Source organism: Cupressus sempervirens, chromosome 6 (genome assembly GCF_028749045.1).
Source record: "Cupressus sempervirens isolate cs-2001-9-10 chromosome 6, ASM2874904v1, whole genome shotgun sequence".
Classification (NCBI taxonomy): domain Eukaryota; kingdom Viridiplantae; phylum Streptophyta; class Pinopsida; order Cupressales; family Cupressaceae; genus Cupressus; species Cupressus sempervirens.
This window is the reverse complement of record NC_143123.1, coordinates 42,982,693-42,989,645: the sequence shown is the minus strand read 5'-3', so window position 1 is coordinate 42,989,645 and position 6,953 is coordinate 42,982,693.

Here is a 6,953-nt window from a genome sequence, read left to right as displayed (position 1 = left end):
CTGAAGTTGTTATATGATTCTTCTTAAATATATGACACAGTGGTTCCTTGGCATTTGGCATTACCCATATTGTTTATGAGCCAATCACATTTAGAATGTGTTAGAAATGTTATAGTGACCATTCTAGAAGACATACAATTTCTAGCAATCGAGGTTCTTTAACTTTGTCATGCTTCCTTTGTAACGTAAGTCATTTCCATTTTGTGTTGTAGTGAATATCAATGTAGCATGTCAATAAGTATTTATTTCTATAAACTTAATAAATTTTGTAAATTATTTCTTGCATTGAATTTAAAATTGAAAAATGAGGAATTCTTTTTTTAGAAGCATTAAACAGAGAATAACATACAAATGAAACAAACCTTTTTATGGGGGAGGCATGTAAAACTTCATCATCCCCAATTCTACTTTTTGCGAATAGATCTATCAACAGTAAAATATAGTATTTGTCAAATTGTAGTGAATAATAGGTATTAATTAAGTATTGGTTATTATTTTACTAGAGTGAATAATGTAGACATTATTTTTTATTAAGGAAAATAGGTTTTGAAGGGTGCCTGAAACCCTTTACAGATCAAATAATTTTCAATGAAGCCCAAACATAATAACAACAAACCTTAGTTGAAACAGGTCACCCAAAAAAATAAGGTAACCAAGGTGGCCTCATAGATAACACAGTGCTCTACTACAACCTAAACAAGTTTTAAACGGGATCATGAAACCCCATGGTTACAAAAGAAGACACTAAATCTAGAACCATGTCAAACTACAAAACAACAAGCCAAAGAGACCAGGAGAACCAAAACAAAAAAGGGACAACCTCAAAAAGACTAGGTGAGCAGCATGAAAGAAAACTAAGCCTCAAGATTTACCTTTAGACCCTGTCTTTTGAGAATGTAAGGACATATCAAATGACGGAATGGAAGGCTTGACCTTGTTTCCCTTAACTATTGTCCATCCATCCTCCACCATCCCAGTAGCCTTTAGCCAAGAAAAGTCATCCACACCACAAACAACCCCCAAAGCTCGCTCAATCGAGGAAGAAATTCCACCACCACATGAAAGAGGGCCAACAGCTCCCCCCAGAGCCATAGCCACATGAGGAGTAACAATTGAATTAGCATTAGTAGCATCTAAAGGAGGGGCAATAGTTTGGCCACCTTCATAGGGGAAACATTTAAATCATGAGGAGCAACAATAGAATTTGCCACCAACAAATCCTAAGGAGAATCAATCAACCCAACCCCAACAAAGGGAGCTTTTTGAACAATGTAGTGATCATCCAATACCCCCATCGACCAAGAAGGTGACTTCTTCAATCAAACCTTTCCAAAGGAGCAATGCATTGCGAGGTGGTGGGTCTTATGGCATTTCTGACATTTGAAAGGAATGCCCTCATAATCAAGAAGTTGAATCCAAAAGCCATTGGCAGAGGCCAACTTAATCATTTCTAGGAGCCCCTTAGAGACATCTATCTCCACAAGAATGTGAGCATACATCATCTGAAACACATTGGAAGACACAGTATCAATCAGCAAAAAAATCCATAGGGCCCCCCCATAGCCTCCAAGACTTAATCCAGCTATAACTGAAGGAGAAGATTAGGCAACCTTACCCATAGAGAAATCTTGTTAAAGGATTCAATCAACAGATCAAAATCCACATACCAAGGTTTGGCCATCAAAGGGAACCTCTCCTCCCAAGAGAAACCATGTCGAAGGATGACATTTCGATCATCAGTAGAAGCAAATTTCACAATTAAAAAGCCCCTTGCCACAGGGAAAATCTAGAATAAATCTGAAACAATAGGCTCCCAAAATTTGGAAATCCAGGCATGCAGATCTAACAGAGAGTGTCAAAAAACCCTAAAATGAAAGATGGCAACAATAGAGGAGAAATCCTCTACATAAGTAGAAATCTCATCGACTAGATTAGACTCTAGATTGATCAAAATGGGGTTACTTACTACAACAGGCATAACAACACGGGGCCCCAGACCCACAGCTTGACCACCAAGGCCAACCTTATAGGTGGCTACATCTGCATAGGAAATGGCCGACCCACCCATAGCTCCTTGAGAACGAATCTCCCCACTAGGAATATGAGAAGCCCTAGCCCGAAAAGTAGTAGAGGGGCTGCCCCTGCCTTGGGCAACTGGCAAAACCCTCCCTCAAAGACCGGTTGAGAAAGGACAAGAGAAGCCTGGTTAACAAAAACATCACCGTCCAAAGGAACACATGAGGTGAGAGCAGAAACTAGGGCATACATGGATGCAGGAGCAGAAGCTGTAGTAGAAGCCAGGGCCAAAGCGAGAGGGGAAGTGGGCACCATCTACCATAACAATATAATAATGTAGACATTGTTGGTCATACCTTTTAGTGTTATTTTGAGAGGAATTGCAGATAAACCTCTTCTTTTTTTCCTTATAATGTTGTATGGATTCTTTTTCATTTTGGAATAGTGATCAAAAGATAATGATGGTTATATCCATAGACTTTGTATGTTTTTTACTAGAGATACTACAGTAAAGGTGAGGCCTTGGCATTTGACTTTACCAATATCAATTGTTACCTTCTTGAGTGTTAAGTCTTGTGATTTTCATATAGTGATAGCCCATGCCATTGATAAAGGAATTTGCCTATGATTCCCTCATGTTATAGGTTGTATTGGTATCATTTTTGAGTTTTTTTTTCATCCCATAGTGGACTATTATAGTGTCAAATGTTACAATCACATATGTTGGTAATTCCAATGGTTTTGATTCTATGTAGTAAACAATATCTTTGACTTCTCCAAGTGACCCATTTACAAGGCCAACCCGTATCCATATGTTTTTCATTAGCATTACACAATATGATTTTCTTAGTAATAATTTTGGGGGTAGTTTCTCATCATTATCAGTATTAACTTATTTGTGTTGTGTATTTAATGCAAGACTCGATACAATAAGTACATTTAGTTATTGCAACATTTTTCTATTGTGTATTGTTACAAGTTCATTTATTGGGAAAGTAAATGGATAGGTCCAAAAAAAATAGTTCAATTTTTGTTAGGTTATTGTTTGTGTGTGCCATTAACAATTCCCAATCTAGTTTTTTTGGTTCTACATTGCATATATTTTGTAAGGTTTGTCAAAATTGTACTTGCATTTGATTACCACTCTCTTCTATGTATATTGTTTACAATGTTGCAACTATATGAAATTTATGCCATAGATTTTTTTTGCAATTGTATGAGATGTGTTGATTGGTTTTTGCACCACAAGTGGTAGTTGTGCAAATTCTCCTATGAATATGATACTAATGTCCTTGGAAAAAAAAGATGTTAATTTTGGGGTATTGCTTCACGGAGCCTCATTTCAATTTTTAGAAGCATCTTTGGCCAATGAAGCTCATCTCATTGATGAGAACATATCTTATATTTTTCATCCCTTCTTGGAGAGATGTTAATGGTTGTTCTTGGAGAGGTTGCATGTCTCTGATTGGAATCTATAAGTCTGCATGTATTGTTGAGGCATGTATATTAAATGCAGCTATTCCTATTGGAGCATGAGTGATGTAATATCTCTTGCAATTCTGATTTTTATTTTCTGATTTCTTAACCTAAAAATTTCATCAAACACTTTGCACACAAGGGATATATTATAGATCTAAATTTTGATTGCTTTCCAAATGCTAAACTTTAATAAATATGCTTGCAAAGAACTCCAAAATATCTAACAATGAAGATGCAAATGTTTTTATATTTTAATGAAACATATAACATTGGTTCCAAATGAGAAAATGTGCATATATAACAATAAGACATTAGGGAAATGCCTTCTATGATGTTTAATGATATTTTAATTCCTTCTGACAACTTTTTGATATAAGATTATGATGTAAATCATATTACAAAGTTTCCACAATTGATTTCTAAATCCCTACAAATACCCTAATATATTTAGATCTAACCTTAATGCAATGCAAAATGTAAATGGATAGGAACCTGGAAATTGCTCAAGAAACTTGGATTATACTATAGCAAGTCACTACAATAGCGGCGACACTACAACAAATCACTATAGCCATATCCAACTTATTCTTTCAATCATACTCCACAATCTGGCCCTAGGCCACAAATGTGGAACAATGAAAAGATAGATTTGTCTTCTCCAATAGTTGCAACCCCTTTAAGGATCTTTCACCAATATGCCTGAATAGAACACTTGTATGATGTTCTCCCGATACGAAATTCACTAGGTATTTCACTGGGATATGTATCTATAAATATCAACAATAAATACAAGAATGTAACTTTCAAATTGTTTATGCTTGAAAATATATAAAAAATCATTGATATGAGGATCTACAATTAAATTTCCCTATAGACATTTACAAATTTAGGATCTTGCTAATTAGAATAAACATTTTCTATAAAATTAAGGAAGACAACATCCAACATATAGCATCAAAACTATCCTAATGAAAGTAACTTAAAATTCATAATTAAAAAAAAAGGTGATACAAAGATGAAGTATGAAACTATGATATTTAAACTTGTTTGAGAAAGACATGATGTAATTTGAATATGCTAATGCAATACAAGGATGTAATAATTTTGGGAAAGATTTGATTGGATGAGGATACATCTTTAAGCTTAAGTGATAGATATAAGGTCAATGGTGAAACCATCTAAGCTGTGATACATCCCTTTATACCTTATATAAATTTGATAATATTTTATGTGGAAAAATCAACACAATAATTATTTATATAAAGAGTTTAGGACCTATAGATATATTTGAATTTAAGTTTTTTGGGGGACAACCACGTAAATAGAATTTTTTTGGGTAAATTGTTTTGCATGTGAAAAGGAACTTGGTAGAAGATCATCTAATTTTAGAGATGATAAATATCTAATTATGTGTTAGTTATGGACTCCAATCAATAAAAATCATGTACTAAAGTCAAATACTAAAGACATATAGAGTGACATAAAATAAAAGTTATAACTAAAGAGTGTGCACTTATCATCTATATATTACTGAGTGCATTGAAATGACCAATTTTTATAAATTATGACAATGTGATAATTAACTTAATATAATGCTAAAATTTGCATACGTCCATTATTTCCCATTTAAGATTGTATATTTTAATCAAATGCTTTTTAAAATCACATCTTCAAATGGTTTGATCTTATGTCATGTTGGGTTTATTCCCAACTTTTTCATCAATTCAAATTTAGACACATATCCCATTATTATCTATATATTTTTCCATATGCTTTATTTATATTTAATCCCTTGTGCAACAAGACTTTAGAATTTAGAAATATGAGTTTTGTGGCATAAAATAATTATCTAATGTTTTGTAACTTACAAGTCTTGAATTGTAACTTAAAATTACAACTTATATGCATTGCAAGCATATTGATGAAATCCAAAATATGTTACACTTTTGTTTTGGAAAATTAATCCTATGCACATGGAATCGATCAACACCCATACAATCCCCCTCCCAACCCCCCCTAATATTTCAAAATGTAGTTAACTCCTACATTGTGCCAACTTCATAAGTATTTGCATAATTTATTATTCCTTATATTTAATGAGCTTCATTTTCATTTATTTATCTTTAAACATTTTGAGCTCTATTCACAAGGCATGTTAGGAACATTTCTATTGGTGCAATGATAAAAATAAAAATGATATGCATATCATCTAGAACATTTGCATATTTACAGATTGTTTCCTTAGATAATTTCTACAATCAAAAAGCTTTCCTATCAAAATAATCAATCTAAGAGAACATGAAACATAGGATCCAACAACATCCATTGGGTGCTTATAACTCCACAAGTTCTTAACACTCAAAGAATCATAACAAATAAAATAATAAAATAATAAGAGTGCAATGTATCAATTCAAATTCATGGCCAAATATCAAATCAACTAGAAAACTAACCCAAATCTCTAACCTATAAATACAACCCTTCATAAAGGTGATTGGTTATTCTAATATTAGGACAAAGTTCAAATAAACATCCATCCTTTTCAATCGCAAAATATATTCAATGCACCAAGAATGCTAATCTACTTTTTATTCTAAAAATGAAAACAATAATTTTCTCGTCTACTTCCACAATTAAATGTCATATTTTACATCATGTAGTATCCTTGTACCAAATCTTATTATTATATATATGTATTGCTTAGTAGATTATATAAATTAATTAATCTAAAAAAATTATCTCTAAAATTAGACTAGTAGTCAAAGGGTTAAAGTTTTATAGGTTGAATACAATCATTGAGGATGATAAAACATGATATAAGGATAGTAACAAAGGTCTAACTTGTTCAAGCTAGGTTCAACCTCTCAATAAATTTGAGGGACTTATGATTAAAAGTAATGCTATTAATAGTATTATAATCATCCATATAAATATTAGAAAACAAAAGGTCCTTTTAGAGTCTACATATCAACCATATATTTTTTGGTCTATACATGATGACAACAATATTTTATAATGTAGTTTTTAAAGTCAAACTTGTGTTCAAGATGGGTTAGTGTGAACCACTAGTATTGAAACATGGATCAATAAATTTGACTAAAAAAACTACACAATTGAATCCTAAAAAGCCATCTAGAATTTAGTAGTGGTTCCATTCATTCTAATAATAGATGGGTTAGCATGAATCACTATTCATGAAACATGGGTCATTGAGATTGACTAAAAAACTACACAATTGAATCCCAATAGTAATATCATAATTTGGATTATTGTGTTAAATATCTCCAAAAAGAAATATTGAGTCAATCTCATTGACCCATATTTTTTGAAGACGTGGCACACAACTTAAGCTTCACAATAATGCATGGTTTGAGATAACACACAGATCATGAGACTCAATTATTTTTCCACTCATCACCATTTGCCTCTGAAATTCTCTATGAACTCTTAAATAACCA